Consider the following 16,290-nt stretch of genomic DNA (forward strand, 5'->3'; position numbering starts at 1 on the left):
CGGTGAGAAAAGGCTACACAGACCACAGAACCCTAGCTTTTCTTGATTCAGTCAGAGAACTGACCGTTTCCCTCCAAAACCTGTGAATGTGAGATTTTTGGATACAGGGTCTTATCAAAAGAGTTCTTATAAAAAGTGGAGAAGAAATACAGACACACAAGAAGATCACCCTCTGTTGATGGTCGGAGATTGGAATGATGAAACTACCAGCCAAGGAATGCTAAGAATCGCTGACAACACCAGAAACTAAAGAGGAAAAGCATGAAATAGATTCTCTTCTACAGACTTCAGAGAGATTGGAACCCTACTTATGCTTTGATTTCAGATTTCCTATCTCCGGAATTTTGGGACAATGCATGTCTGTTGTTTTAAGACATCCAGTTTGTGATATTTTGTTATAGCAGTCCTAGGAACCTAATTCGTCTGTCCTCATTACAAGGATCTCTGGTAAGATGATCAGTCTGGTGGGGTGTGAAAAAAATAGTGAGAAAAAAATCTTCAGTGCATTATCTTCCGTACTTACTACAGGGTACCAGCTGGACACAACTGGGTAAATGTGAAGTGGGTATTACTGAAGGTAATTACAGCAACATCAGCATCCAGACTAGGGTGACTTCTTACCAGATAGACTCAATCCCATGCCCAATCCGGGATGCTAATCCTATTTAAGTCAGTCTTAACTTCTTTTTAAACACAGTGTTCACAACTTAATCAGAATTTCAAAAAACAAATGGGAAAAAACATCCATTCATCCATTAATAAGTGATAAAGCAGTTAACAGAACTGGGCACAGCCGTTACCTAAAAGTTGAAAACATCTGACGATGACTATGAAATCACTGTAGTAAACATGCGAAAGGTATTAGTGAAAAGATGAAAAGCATGGAAAAGCAGGGATTTTGTCAGAGAAATAGAATAAAATCATATGCATATAAATTCAAATGTAAATAATAGAAATAAAAGAACATCATAGATGAAGAATTCTTTTGACAGAGTAGATTTGATAAGGAAGAGAAAAGAATCACTGTGGATAGGAAATAGACATTTTCCAACTGAAATACAAAATAAATAATAATAAAAACCACCAACAACAATATCAAATAAAAAGCATTTATAGTGATTGAACAATATCAAATGGTCCATTATATGGGTAATTTAAATCCCAGAAGTAAAAAAGTGGGGGTAAAAATATTTGGAGAAATACTTTTCCAACATTAATGAAAGATAACAAGCCACAAATTCAAGAGATTCAGATTATACTAAAAAGCCTATACACAACATCACAACTGGGCATGTCATACAGTGCTTTAAACCAAAAATAGGGACAAAAACACAGAGAAAAGGTCAAGATAGATGATTTCTCATCAAGTAATATGCAAGCCAGAAGATAGCAGACTCATATCTTAAGAGGACAGGAATAAAAGAAAAAATAACGTTATCATAAGATTCTATATCCAGTGGAAATATGTTACGTGCATGTATAAATATGGCAAAATAAATCCCACTATTGTGTATAATTATAACGCACCAATCAAAAGGGAATTAAAAGAAAGATTAAGAACAAGGAAAGCCTTTGAAGCACAAATTAGACAAAGCTAAGGGCATATGATTAAGATATTTTGAATTGGTTTCTGATGCAGAGCGAGGGTTTTAGTTCAGAATAATTTACCAGTGTTGGTTCTTAGTTTGACAAATATATCATGGTTGTATAAGATGTTAACTGGAGGGCAACTGAAAAGGATAAAGAAATCCTCTCTACAGTCTTTGCAACTCTTCTGTAAATATGAAACTACTCCAAAACAAAAAAAGTTTATTAAGAATAAGAAAGTAGCCAGGTGTGTTGGTGCATGCCTGTGATCCCAGCAGCTCCGGAGGCTGAGGCAGGAGTATCCTGAGTTCAAAGCCAGCCTCAGCAAAAACTAGGTGCTAAAAAACTCAGTGAGACTCTGTCTCTAAATAAAATACAAAATAGGGCTCAGGATGTGGCTGAGGGGTTGAGTGCCCCTGAGTTCAATCCCCCCCCCCCCGCAAAGCCCCAAAAGAATAAGAAAGTAGAAATATCAACAAAATAGAACCAAAGAAAAAAATTTGAGAGCACATATCATATACTTGGGAAGTACTATTTCAGAAGAATCAACTTTGTCTCTCAAAACACATTTGCATAAATGGCTCTCTATGTCAATTATTACATAATATATTCATGATATTTTAAATATTTATACAATTTAAATAAGAATAGTGTAAAATAATTACCACATAAGGCCATTATACCTATCTTTGTTCCAATAACCTTAAAAATAAAATGTTAAACTTATTGGAAAATTACTTTGCATGCCACTTGAACACAAAAGAAAAGTTTCATTAGTCTATCAAAGAAACTTCAAAAAATTGTTTTTTATTTTTGAATATTAACATAAGTAAGTTTGTATTTGTGTTCTGCTCTGTTGATAATAAAGAGAAATGAAATCTGAAGTAGCTGACTTTGGTCCCAGGCAAAATATTTATTGTAACTGAGTTATGGTTGGCTTATATTTTTAAAACACCTGGATCAAGAAATAAGTGGCAGAAAATTAATGTAATTCTTAACATTTAGAATGCACTTTTATCATTAAAAATAAAAATTTTGACAAAACTAGAAGGCAACAAGTTTGATTGAATGAATCAGGCATGTTAATGATTAACTCAGGATACTTGGCCCATGATATATGAGTATAGAGTAAAGCTTTCTAAATTTTATTCCAGCCCTGATTTTTGCATAATAAAATTTAAGCTATCTGGAACAGGAGTAGAAAGGAGGAAGTTTTAACCAAAACCTCATAGTAGTACTCATATTAGAATAAGAAGGCATTATGATGCATATCAACTTAAATAAATATTTCCTCTATTTAAAAACCTACATTGAAATTCTGTCCAGACACGGCATTCTATAAACTATTGAAAAGAAAAGATTGCTAGTGATACATTTTTAGAGGAAGCTGGAAAATTGCATGCAATATTACTATTCAAGTATGAAAATTATAATAAATAAAATGTCCATTCACATAGCCATTTTTGAGTTACAAATGAGTCAAAACCTCCCAGTTCCAAGTTTATTTCCCAGTATATCTCCATAATGTCATGGATGTTCTTAGCCATAATTATTTAATTGACTCTTCATAATTATAGTTTATATTGCAGTTCAATTATTAAAAGACTTTTATATTTGAAATATTTTATTCAGAATGTTATAAAAATCTGTTTGGCTTCTGTTCTAATGGACATTATGTCTGCATCCAGAATTTTCATTTATTGAGTCCTGACACCTTCTCTCATTTGAATGATGTTATTAGCTGTTTTAAATGAAGTAAATGTTCTTCAAAGCATAATAAATTACTTTTTAAGTATCTGATAATGTGTTTAAATGGGCAACACACCAACAAAGTCTTGGGGAATCAATAATGAAGCTTAATTCAATCTACTACAGCTCTGCTAGCTAGTATAGCATTTAAAAATTTAAGAGTATTTAAACTGCTGAGAAATTTCCTGGCATTTTAATAGGCTCTTTTATAACAGTCTTTTTCCCCCTTATATAAGCAATCATGAACGTTGCTAATGGAATCAATTCAAAACTCATCGGATTATTTTTTTTCTTTCTTTTTGTTTTGTTTTGTTTTTTTCCTCTTGAGACTACATCCATGTTAGCCCATCATTTATAACTGACAGTCTTGGCAGAATAGAATTAGGTTCACTCATCAGAGATAACTAACTCTAGGGTACATTTTAGGGAGAATAAGGTGGAACCTTTACAGTACTGAAGATCAATCATATGGAAGAAGAAATAGATAAAGGTGGAAATAGATAAACATAAACAGCTTCAAATGAAGTTGGGAGAATATCAAACAGTTACAACAATCAGCCAAAGCTGCATGTACGAGTTGAAAAACAGAAGACATTGAATCTTAAATTCAGTTAAATATTTCCTCGCTTTTGTCACTATATTAAATCAGGTTTAAAACTATTAATTAGAATCTCATATTTCTATCAATTTGCTTTCCTGCCAGAAAGTTAATCATCATTTAGATAAATGATAGCATTTTTTTGTTGTTGTTATAAAGAATAATAAAGTGCTGTGAATCCTATGGAAGCTCAAATATTTCCAAGTCTTCAGGTTCTTCTGAAGAATTAAAGTGTATCAATGACAGGGAAAAGAAACATGTTCTCCTTGAAAAATCTTTGCATATACATGTATGTATACCTATGTGTCTGTCAATCTGTATCTTTATCTAGCCAAAGATCCATCTATCTTTCAGTTATGATTTAGATCTGGAATTTCCCCCCAATCTCATGTGTTCAGAGAAAGTTATTGGATTACAAAGGCTCTGGCCTCATCAGTGGATTAGTACACATGGATAGACAAACAGACTACTGGGCCTCGTTGGAGGTGGAGGTCACTGCGGGTGTTCCCTGGGAGGGTTTATCTTCCTGGAGGCCCTTGTCTCTAGGCTTTCTAGCTCTCCCTCTTTCTCTACTTTCTGGTTGCCATGAGCAGCTTTCCTCCAACATGTTCTTCTCCCATGATGTTCTGCCTCACTTCAGGGTGAAAGCAATGGAACCAACTGACCATGGTCTTCAACCTCTAAAACTGTGAGCCAAAAGAAACCTTTCCTTCTCGAAATTGTTTATATCAAGTAGTTTGGTCACAGCAATGTAAAGTTGATTAATATACCATCCATCTATCTGTCTATCAAATCTGCCTTGCCTTTGTGACTATTATCTATTTATCTAGTGTTTAAGTAAACTTAAATAGTTTAATACTATTTTTTTTGGTACTGGGAATTGAACTCAGGTGCTCTCAATCACTGAACGACTTCCCCAGTCCTATGTATGTTATTTAGAGACAGAGTCTCACTGAGTTGCTTAGTGCCTCGCTTTTGCTGAGGCTGGCTTTGAACTCACAAACCTCTTGCCTCAGCCTCCCAAGATGCCGGGATTACAGCATGCACCACCATGCCCAGCAATTAGTTCAATACTTTTTGATAATTAATGAGAACTTGATGTTTCTTTAGAAGTTTCTGCTTATCACTTTTGAGACCTCAATCCATTCAGTAATTTCTTTTATGTATAAAATTTATAGCAATTGTCTTCTCTTCTGATTGCCATAAATACAAGGAACTCACAATTTTCCCAATGCAAGGATGTCAAAATATGAACTTTATTTTTCTTACATGTGAAAAACAGAAAGTGGTTTCAAGTTGCATTAAGATAAAAGTATAAGATCTCATAATGTTTATTATAGTGTATATTTTATTTGGCAAATTTTAAAAATCTTGCTAATCCACTATTATTCTATCTAGAATTTCTCTCTTTTAATTTCTTTTACCTTCTTTCGATGACATTAGCCTGTACCCACATATTTAGCATTGCCTTTCCAAATAATATAAATTACCAAAACAAATATAGTTATCTTATTCAAAGATAAATGTCTATACTCTGTGAGCAAGTACACTGATGCTATTTTAGAGACTGTATAAATTTTTTAAGTGGAAAAATATGATTTTCTGATAAATATTATAATTTGACTCACACTAAAAAGGAACTTCTCAGAAAAGATTATCAAGTTGAAATCCAGTTGATTTTTATTTTTTTGTTTATTAGAAGATCCTGCGTTGTGATTTAGATGTGAGTTGTCATCCAAAAACTCATTGTGAGAAACAATGCAAAAAAGTTAGCGGTGAAATGACTGGATTATGAGAGCCTTAAATTAACCAGTGTGTTGATCCTCTGATAAAGATTAATGAGTGATAACTGTGGGCAAGTAGGCTTAGCTGGAGGGCAGGTGAGGCCCTTGGGGCATGCCTTTGGGGTTTAAATTTTGTCCTTGTGGAGTGAAGCTCTCTCTACTTCCTGATTGTCCTTTTCCTGAGCTGCTTTCCTTCTGCCATGATGTTCTACCTCCTCTCCAGCCCAGAGGAATGGAGCCAGGCATCTATCAGATGACTGAGACCTCTGAACAAATGAACCACAGAATAAACTTTCTCTCCTCTATGTTGTTATTTTCACATCTTTTTGGTCACAGCAGTGAAAAAGCTGATTGAAACATCCTATTATTCTTAAAATTCGAAAATTTTCTTTTTGTAAGCTACATTGGTGAAATTTGTGACTTCAGAGTAAACAGTGTTTAAAAGGAGCATAAAGAAAGGTAACTCTAAAAACTTGTAGAAATTACAATCTTAAATCAACTAAGAGAATTATAAATCAGTTTATTGGCATAACTTATTTTTTCACAACAGTTCTGATCTATGCTTTCAAATTGATTTAGGCTTTAATTAAATTCAGCAAATATATATTAAGTGCGTACTTCATGGAAGGGTCTGTGTTAACTGCTTCAGGGGATAAAATAATGAGTGAATTAAAGTATCTTGTCTCAAGACATTTATCTTTTTATCAGACAGATTTATATATGAAATAATTTTATGCAATGAAATATGTTAAGAAATCCATAAACATTAAGAAAAATTAAGTATAACAACGAATTTTGGTTACTGATTGTCAAGGAGAATTGAATGTGAAAATTAATTTTCAGTAGTATAATGACTAATTGTAATCTTATGTACCAGCCTGGTCACTCTCCATATGTCATTTTAGCTGATTCTCACAATATTTTTATATAACTATTACTATCAGAAAACAGAGAGGAAAAACTGTGAACTTGTTTTATGCTCCTAATTATTTAACAACAGAATAAACTACTGGAATGTAGAAATAAATTCCCAAATGATGATATAAAAATTATTATTATTATTTTAAAGAAATAGATTCTGAGGTTACAGTTCTGTTGCAGAACATTTTCTTAGTATATGTGGAACCCTGGGTTTGATCCCCAGCATTGTCCAAAAAAATCACATTATTTAAAAATGAGCAAGTACAACTTTGTTTAGCAAGCATGTTTAAATAACATTCATTATTCTTCTAAAGGAAACAGTCACATTTATGATAATAAATAATTAAGCAAAAAGAAATATTGTTAGAAGTACTTTATGAGAAAAAAATAGAAAAAAATCTTAAGAAGTAAATGACAAGAAAATATCATTTGCTAATAGACTTGAAAAATGGTTAAATTCTTGATAATCTAAGAATTAAAAAGAAAAAAATCTGTGACTTTTTTTATTTTAATTGGAACTATTTCATAGATCTGTCATTCCTAAAAAAAAAAAAAAAAAAAAATTAGCATGTGAATGCAATTAAAAGCAAAAACTCCCATCTTATCTACCCTATATGTTTCTTCCCCTTTAAATATAGGTCATTAATGTTTATAATTCCAAATTTTCCCCTATGTATTATAATGTGTTTTATTAGATAAATATAGAGGCACTTAGGTGCTTGTAGTCATTAATACATAGATAAATGAATAAGAACAAAAGAGGAAAGGATGTTAAGTTGTGGAAAACATATTCAATAAGGGGACTTGTGCTTACATGTGCAGAGTTATACTATATGATGCTTTTTATACTCTTGGTTTTTCATCTCGATCACATTTCAGTGATCTTTCCATGTCTTTATATTTACCATGTTAATTTTGAAAGCCACATAGACTGTTGTGACTCAGATGGACCATAATTTATTAAAATATTTCTCTGTTATTGACCATGTTTTCATTTTATTATTATTAAAAATAGACCTATTCCTTTGCTTACAAAAAAAGAGACTATCATGGAATTGATTTCTCTGATGTTCTAGGTATGATGGAACAAAAAGCTTGAATGTGATTAACATTGCCCAATTGCCCTTTAGATGGTACTGTAAATTCATAGTACAACCAAATCTGTATGAGAATCCATTAATTCCCACCTTTTTTAGAACAAGAGCTATTACTTATCTTCTATAATTAGGAAAATTTGTCATTATTTTGTTTTCATTTTCTGCATCATCCATATGTGTATTAAATATATTTTTAATTGAAAATCTACTTTATTTAAAATAACATCTTTCCAAGACTGAGGAACATAGCAATAAGCAATATGAGCCAGATCCTTGCCCCAATTAGAAATTTTCATTTAAATGAGGGGAAATAATCAGAACACATGCCAGCAAAATATGAACCAGACACACTTTTAATCACCATATGATAATCATTTACTATGAATTGTCTGTTCATACATTGTTGTAGTCAGCTTTTTCACTGCTATGACCAAAAGACCTGACCAGAACAATTGTAGAGGAGAAGTTTATTTAGGGGCTCACAGTTTCAGAGGTCTCAGTCCATAGAAGGCCAGCTCCATTTCTTGGGGATCCAGGTAAGGCAGAATATCATGGTTGAAGAGTGAGGCAGAGGGAAGCAACTCACATGATGATTAGGCCTCAGAGATGATTATCTCCACTTACCAAATATATACCCAAAAGGCATGTGACAGGGATCCACCTCCTTCAGCTACACCTTACACATCTTGAGTTACCACTCAGTTAATCCCATCAGGGGATTCCTTTACTGATTGGGTTAAGCTCTCATGACCCAATCATTTTACCTCTAAAACATGCATTGTCTCACACATGAACTTTTTGGCAGACACTTTACATCCAAACCATAACATTCATCATGCAACTAAATGAACATTTCTTTTCTTTAATAATTTTTATTTTTAATACATGTAATTTCTCCCCAATTTTAATTAACATTTGCTTTCTGTTTAACTATAGGCTCAAAGCATATACAATTTTTTCTTTATAGTTGTATCTTTCTTCTTTTATAGACTTCCTCAAACCAGTATTTTTTAAATTTATTCCAATTATTTATACATGACAGCAGAATGCATTTTGATTCATTGTACACAAATGGAGCACAAGTTTTCATTTCTCTGGTTGTATATGATGAAAAGTTATACCATTCGGGCAATCATACATGTACACAGGGTAATAATGTCCATCTCATTCCACCATCTTTCCCACATGCATGTCCCATCCCCTCCCCTCATGGCCCTCTGCCCAGTCAAAAGTTCCTCCATTCTTCCCATGTGACCCCACTATGAATCAGCATATACATATCAGAGAAAACATTTTGCCATTGACTTTTTGGGATTGGATTATTTCACTTAGCATGATATTCTCCAACTCCATCCAATTACCTGCAAATGCCATTATTTTATTCTTCTTTAATAAAGTATTACTAATGAGTAATAGTTCATTGTGTATATATACCACAGTTTCTTTATGCATTTATCTGTTGAAGGGCATCTATTTTGGTTCCAGAGTTTAACTATTGTGAATTGACCTGCTATAAACATTGATGTGGCTGTGTCACTGTAATATGCTGATTTTAAGTCCTGTGGGTATAGTCTGAAGAGTGGGATAGCTGGGTCAAATGGTGGTAACATTCCAAGTTTTCAAAGGAATCTTCATACTGTTTTCCAGAGTGATTACATCAATTTGCATTCCCACCAGCAATGTATGCCAATACTTATTGTTGCTTGTATTCTTTATAATTGCCATTCTCACTGAGTGAGATGAAATCTTAGAGTAGTTTTGATTTGCATTTCTCTAATTACTAGAGATGTTGAACAATTTTTCATAAATTTGTTGATTGATTCTACATCCTCTTCTGTGAAGTGTCTGTTCAGTTCATTAGCCCATTTATTGATTGGGTTACTTATTTATTAATTTATTTATTGGTGTTAAGTTTTATGAGTTCTTTATATATCCTGGAGATTACTCTATCTGAGGTACATGTGGAAAAGATTTTCTCCCATTTTGTAGGATCTCTCTTTACATTGTTGATTACTTCCTTTGCTGAGAAGCTTTTTAGTTTGAATCCATCCCATTTATAGATTCTAGATTTCATTTCTTGTGCTTCAGGAGTCTTGTTGAGAAAGTCAGTTCCTAAGCCAACATGATGAAGATTTGGGTCTACTCTTTCTTCTATTAGGCACAGAGTCTCTAGTCTATTTCCTAAGTCCTTGATCTACTTTGAGTTGAGTTTCATGCAAGGAGATAGAGATTTAATTTCATTTTGCTAGATATGAAGTTCCAGTTTTCCCAGCACCATTTGTTGAACAGGCTATCTTTTCTCCACTGAATGTTTTGGCACCATTGTCTAGTATGAGATAACTGTACTTATGTGAGTTTGTCTCTGTGTCTTCTATTCTGTACTATTGTCTGCCTGTCTATTTAAGTACCAATACCATGCCATTTTTGTTACAATAGCTCAAGAGTATAGTTTAAGTTCTGGTATTGTGATGCCTCCTGCTTCACTCTTCTTGCTAAGGATTACTGTAGTTATTCTGGGTCTGTTATTCTTCCAGATGAATTTCATGATTGCTTTCTCTATTTCTATGAAGAACGACACTGGGATTTTAATTGGAATTGCATTGAATCTGCATAACATTTTTGATAGTATGGTCATTTTGACAATATTAGTTCTGCCTATCCAAGAACATGGGAGATCTTTCCATCTTCTAAGGTCCTCTTTAATTTCTTTCTTTAGTATTCTGTAGTTTCATTGCAGAAGTCTTTCATTTCTTTTATTAGATTGATTCCCAAGTTTTTTTTTTTTTTTGAGACTAGTATGAATGGGATAGTTTTCCTAATTTCTCTTTCAGAGGATTCATCACTGATGTATAGAAATGACTTAGATTTATGGTGGTTGATTTTATATCCTGCTACTTTGCTGAATTCATTTATTAGTTCTAGAATTTTTTTGGTTGAAGTTTTGGATGCTCTAAATGTAGAATCATGTCCCTGGCAAATAATAATAGTTTGAGTTCTTCTTTTCTTATTTGTATCCCTTTAATTTCTTTCTTCTGGCTAATTGCTCTGGCTGGAGTTTCAAGGACTATGAAGAATAGAAGAGATGAAAGAGGACATACCTGTCTTGTTTCAGTTTTTAGAGGGAATGCTTTCAGTTTTTCTCTGACGTTGGCCTTGGGCTTAGCATAGGTGGATTTTTCAATGTTGAGGAATGTTCCTACTAGCCCTATTTTTTTTAGGATTTTGAACATGAAGCAGTTCTTTATTTTGCCAACTGCCTTTTCTGCCTCTATTGAGATGTTCATATAATTCTTATCTTCAAGTCTATTGATGTGATGAATTACATTTATGGATTTCTGGATATTGAACCAATATTGCATCCCTGGGATGAACCCCACTTGATCTATCAGAATTTTATTGAGAATTTTTGCATCTCTGTTCACGGGGGATATTGGTCTGAAATTTTTGTTCCTGATGTGTCTTTGTCTGCTTTTGGTATCAAGGTGATACTAGTTTCATAGAATAAGTTTGGAATGGTTTCCTCTTTTTCTATTTCATGGAATACTCTGAGGGATATAGGAATTAGTTCTTCTTTGTAGGTCTTATAGAATTTGGCTGAAAATCCTCCTGGTCCTGGACTTTTCTTGGTTGGTAAGCTTTTGATAGCATCTTCTATTTCATTGCCTGAAATTGATCTGAGTTTTGCATGTCTTCCTGATTCAGTTTGGATAGATCATGTGATCTCTTAAAATTTGTATTCTTAAAATTGGTATTTGATTCTGTTGGAGTATAGATTTTCAAAACAATTTCTAATTACCTTCTATATTTCAATAGTGCCCATCATGATATTCCTTTTTCATCACAAATTTTATTAATTTGAGTTTTCTTTCTCCTTTTCATTAGAGTTGCCAAGGGTTTATCAATTATTTTTTTCAAAGAACCAACTTTTTGTTTTGTCAATTTTTCTGGTTGTTTCTTTTGTTTCAATTCCATTGATTTCAGCTATGATTTTAATTATTTCCTGTCTTCTACTTTTGATGTTGATGTGTTCTTATTTTTCTAGGGCTTTGAGATGAAATATTAGGTCATTTATTTGTTGTCTTTTAATTCTTTTAATGAATGAACTCAATGCAATGATCTTTACACTGAGTCACAGTGTCTCAGAGATTCCGATACGTTGTATCATCATTCTCATGTACCTCTAAGAATTTTTTTATCTCCTCCCTGCTATCCATGCATCACTCAATAGCATATTAGTCTCCAGGTTTTTGAGTAGATCCTTTTTTTTTTTAATTTTAGCATTGATTTCTAATTTCATTCCATTATCTGATAGAATTCAGGGTAGTATTTCTTTGTATTTGCTAAGAGTTGGTTTGTGCATAACATATGCCTATTTTAGAGAAGGATCCATATACTGCTGAGAAAAAAAGTGTATTCACTCATTGATGGATAGAATATTCTATATGTCTGTTAAGTCTAAATTGATTGTATTATTGAGTTCTATGGTTTCTTTGTTCAGTTTTTGTTTGGAAGATCTATCCAGTGGTGAGAGAGTTGTGTGAAAGACACCCAGAATTATTGTGTTGTGGTCTATTCGATTCCTGAAATTCAGAAGGGTTTGTTTAATATACATAAATATTTCATTGCTTGGGGCATAAATATTTATGATTGTCATGTCTTTTTGACGTATGGTTTCCTTAAGCAGTATGCAATGTCCTTTATCTCTTCTGAATAACTTTGGCCTCAAGTTCACTTTATCTGATATGAAGATGGAAGCCCCTCCTTTTATACTGAGTCCATGTGTGGTATGTTTCCCCATCCTTTCACCTTTAGTCTGTGGAATTCTTTTCCTATGAGATGAGTCTCCTGAAGGCAGCATATTGTTGGGTTCTTTTCTTTTCTTTTCTTTTTAAATTCAATCTACCAGTCTATGTCTTTTGAATAAGGCATTTAGGCCATTAACATTCAGGGTTATTATTGTGATATGATTTGTATTTCTAGTCATTTTAGTTTATTTTGGTTTTTTAATTTGACTTTGTTTCTCCTTTGATTGATTTTTCCTTTAGAGTATCTCCTCCCTCTACTGACTTTCATTATTGGTTTTCATTTCCTCCTTATGGGATATTTTACTGAAAATTTTCTGTAATAAAGGCTTTCTAATTGTAAATTCTTTTAACTTTTGTTTAATTTGGAAGGTTTTTATTTTATCATCAAATCTGAAGTTTAGTTTTGCTGGATATAAGATTCTTGGTTGTCACCCATTTTCTTTCAGAGCATGGTATAAATTGTTCCAGGACCTCTAAGCTTTGAGGATCTGGGTTGAAGAATCTGCTGATATCTGATTTGTTTTCCTCCTATATTTAATCTGATACTTTTCTCTTGTGACCTTTAAAATTCTATCCTTATTTTGTATGCTAGGCATTTTTATTAAAATGTGCCTAGGTGTGGATCTATTGTATTTTGTTCATTTTGTATCCTATACACCTCTTATATTTGATTTTACATTTCATTCTACAGCTTTGGAAAATTTTCTGATATTATTTCATTAAAGAGGTTGTGCATTCCTTGGTTTGTATCTCTGTGCCTTCCTCTATCCTGATAATTCTTAAATTTGGTCTTTCATGTTATCCCATAATTCTCGGAGGTTCTGTTCATGGTTTCTTACTATCTTCTCTGTGTAGCCAACTTTATTTTCAAGATTATGTATTTTTTCTTTATTGCCTAAGAAAAAAGATCTAGTATCTTGGTGATGCTTTCTATTGAGTTTTTAATTTGACTTATTGTTTCCTTCATTTCAAGGATGTCTGTTTGTTCCTTTTTTTTTTTTTTTCAGAATCTCTCTTTATTGAAATAATGTTTTGCTACCTGCATTTGCTCTCTTATATCATCCTTTACTTTGCACATCATTTTCACTATGTATATTCTGAACTCCTCCTCTGACATTTTCTTTACTGTGTTGTCAAGGCATTCTATTATTATAGCATCTTGGTTTGTTTGGGGTGATTTCTTCCCTTGTTTTTTGATATTGTTCATGTGTCCTCCCCTCTAGTAGTGCAGATTTGAGGTATTGCAGTATTATAGATTTATAATGTCCCTGCAGGTTTCCAATACCTCACCTTTAAAGGGGGTATCAATATTAACAGCACCCAATGCAAACAATATGCAGCCTTAAACCAAATCGCCCCTATTAAGACATTTACAATTTTGTCACAATAAACAGAAACAATGTGTTTGATCATTATCAACAACATAAACAGTAGGTTTGCAATAGGGTCTACAGTTTCTAATGTTGGATAAGAGAGAATGGGGAGGAGGATGTAGGATGTGATGTTTATGTGGTAGGAGGTGAGAATATAGAGGTTTTAGATCATAGGAAGAGTAAAAGAAGAATCAAAAGAAGTTGACTGTTAGCAGGAGAGAAGAGAGAAAGAGGCCCAGGGAAAGAGGTAAGTGAGAGGAAAATAGAGTGAGAGAGTTAAAAAAGAAAAGAAAAACAATAAAATGTAAAATTAAAATAATCTACAACAAACTGTAACTTACTATTCAAACATCCTAGTCCTTAGTAGCCTGATGCATGAAAAGTACTTCATTTAAAAAATGTTGAGGATATAAGAGCAGAAAATAAAAAAAGAAAAAAAAAAAAGAGTTAAAAATGGAATAAAAATAAAATCTTGAAGGAAAATTGAACAACTGTATTTGTTGGAGTCCAATATCTTCCTTGCTTCCCTTCCCAATCAATAGATGGGGTTGTCTAGAGTTTTCTGGTAACTCCATCCTCAGGATGGTAGAAGTTACTAGGGTGGGAGTGTTAGACGTGGAGGTAGGACTCCTGGAGGTGCAGTGTAGCAATTGCCAGTCCTGCTGGAAGACTGCTTCTCAGGAAATGACTAGGGTCTTCTCATGTGAAGCAGGAGTCTGGAATTAACCCCTTATGTTGCTTGTGGACCCCACAATTCCTGGTCTCTAATTTAGTCTCTACAGGGACCTGTGTGCCTGTCAAGAAAAATTGTTCTGTATTGGGCAGATCAGGACCAGCATTGGGAGCAGTGAGCCAGCCATGTAGCTGCAAGTGCTGGACCAGGTTGGTGGCTGACTGGGTGGGATGTAGACTGGGGATTGAGCAGCCAGAGGACCCTATTGATTGCCAAACCAGTGGGACCAGGGCGATTGGTGGATGCCCTACTGGGGAGGGAATTGTGAACCATGCTGGTGTCGCAGAATCTGTCCCTGGGATCCTGGTGGGTGCTGAATTGGTTGGCTGGACAAGCTGGAATCAAGAGGCCTTCACACCCTCTTCCTACCTATCTACCCCTTGCAAGACTCTCTTTTGTCTTTTCAGCATGATGATGGCTAGTAGCACACCTAGCAGAGATACCTCAGGTGTAACCAAACCTTCAGGGACCTTGGCAATGTCCTTCCAGGTCCTGGCTGTTATCTCTAGATTGAAGCAGCCTTATCCCTAGATGGTGGTGGTGCCCATGTCAAACCTGTAGGTAGCTTGATGTTGGGCTTCCAGGCTCTGACTGGTGTCCCAAGATGGAGGCTACCCAACTGAAGATGGCAATGGTGGCAGCAGAAGTATCCCAAGGTGAAGGTGACTACTTTCAGAAATGGGGCAGTGAGGGTAGGCTGTATGGTGGCATCGGACAGCCTGTTTGGAGATACACTGCTGTGGCAGGTGGTGCTGTGGCGGGTGGCTGCCTCCAGGCCCTTCAGGTGTCCCAGTGTGGTGGGTACCACATGGAGGGGGCAAAGGAGGCGGCTGTAGTATTCCAAGATGGAGGCAGCTGGGGAGCCACGATTTGGTCTATGCAGAACCGCAGTGTGCGGCCGTTCCACAGCGGGTGGATGGGAAGATCGTTCCCTCAAACCAGTATTTTATAAAACTAGACTCTATATTATCTTGTAGTATTTCATTGTTTTTATTTTAGGAGCTTCATTGTTTTTACCAAATTGTTGGTGAATCATTATAATCAAATGTATGGTCAACTCTTCCAGTAGTGTTTATTGAACAATTTACACTTTCTCCTTGCAATGTGGCTCGCAATTTAAAATCATAGAATACTGTTCCTTTTCACTATTTTATTTTTCTTAAGTCTATACAAGTATCACATGATTTTAAATTATTTTTTCATAACATTTTGACACCTGCAGTAACACATTTCTTCTCTGCACACCTCTTTAAGACACTCTCATATCATGACCATTCTTTTTTTTCCTATTGCAGTCCCATGTAAAACATTTGTGTGGGGGGTGATAGATTTTCTAAGGAATTACTTAGAATTTATAATTCAAATTGCGGAAAACTGACATTTCATAGCAATGTTTTCCCCTGAGGAATAGTGATTTTATGATATTTATTAGTGCTTCCTCTTAATTGAATATACTTTTGATTTTATTAGTTTTGGGTATTGCTCCACTTTTACAGCCTAATTTTTATTGCTTTTATTTGGGGAATTTTGTTAATTTTATATGTTGATCATTAATGGCCTCCTTTCGTCTATTAGCTCATTAATTCAAATAATGCTGTAAGAAAATGCCTGATTCTACTAGCACAGAGTTACACAATGCAATA

This window comes from Sciurus carolinensis, chromosome 7, assembly GCF_902686445.1.
Source record: "Sciurus carolinensis chromosome 7, mSciCar1.2, whole genome shotgun sequence".
NCBI lineage: Eukaryota > Metazoa > Chordata > Mammalia > Rodentia > Sciuridae > Sciurus > Sciurus carolinensis.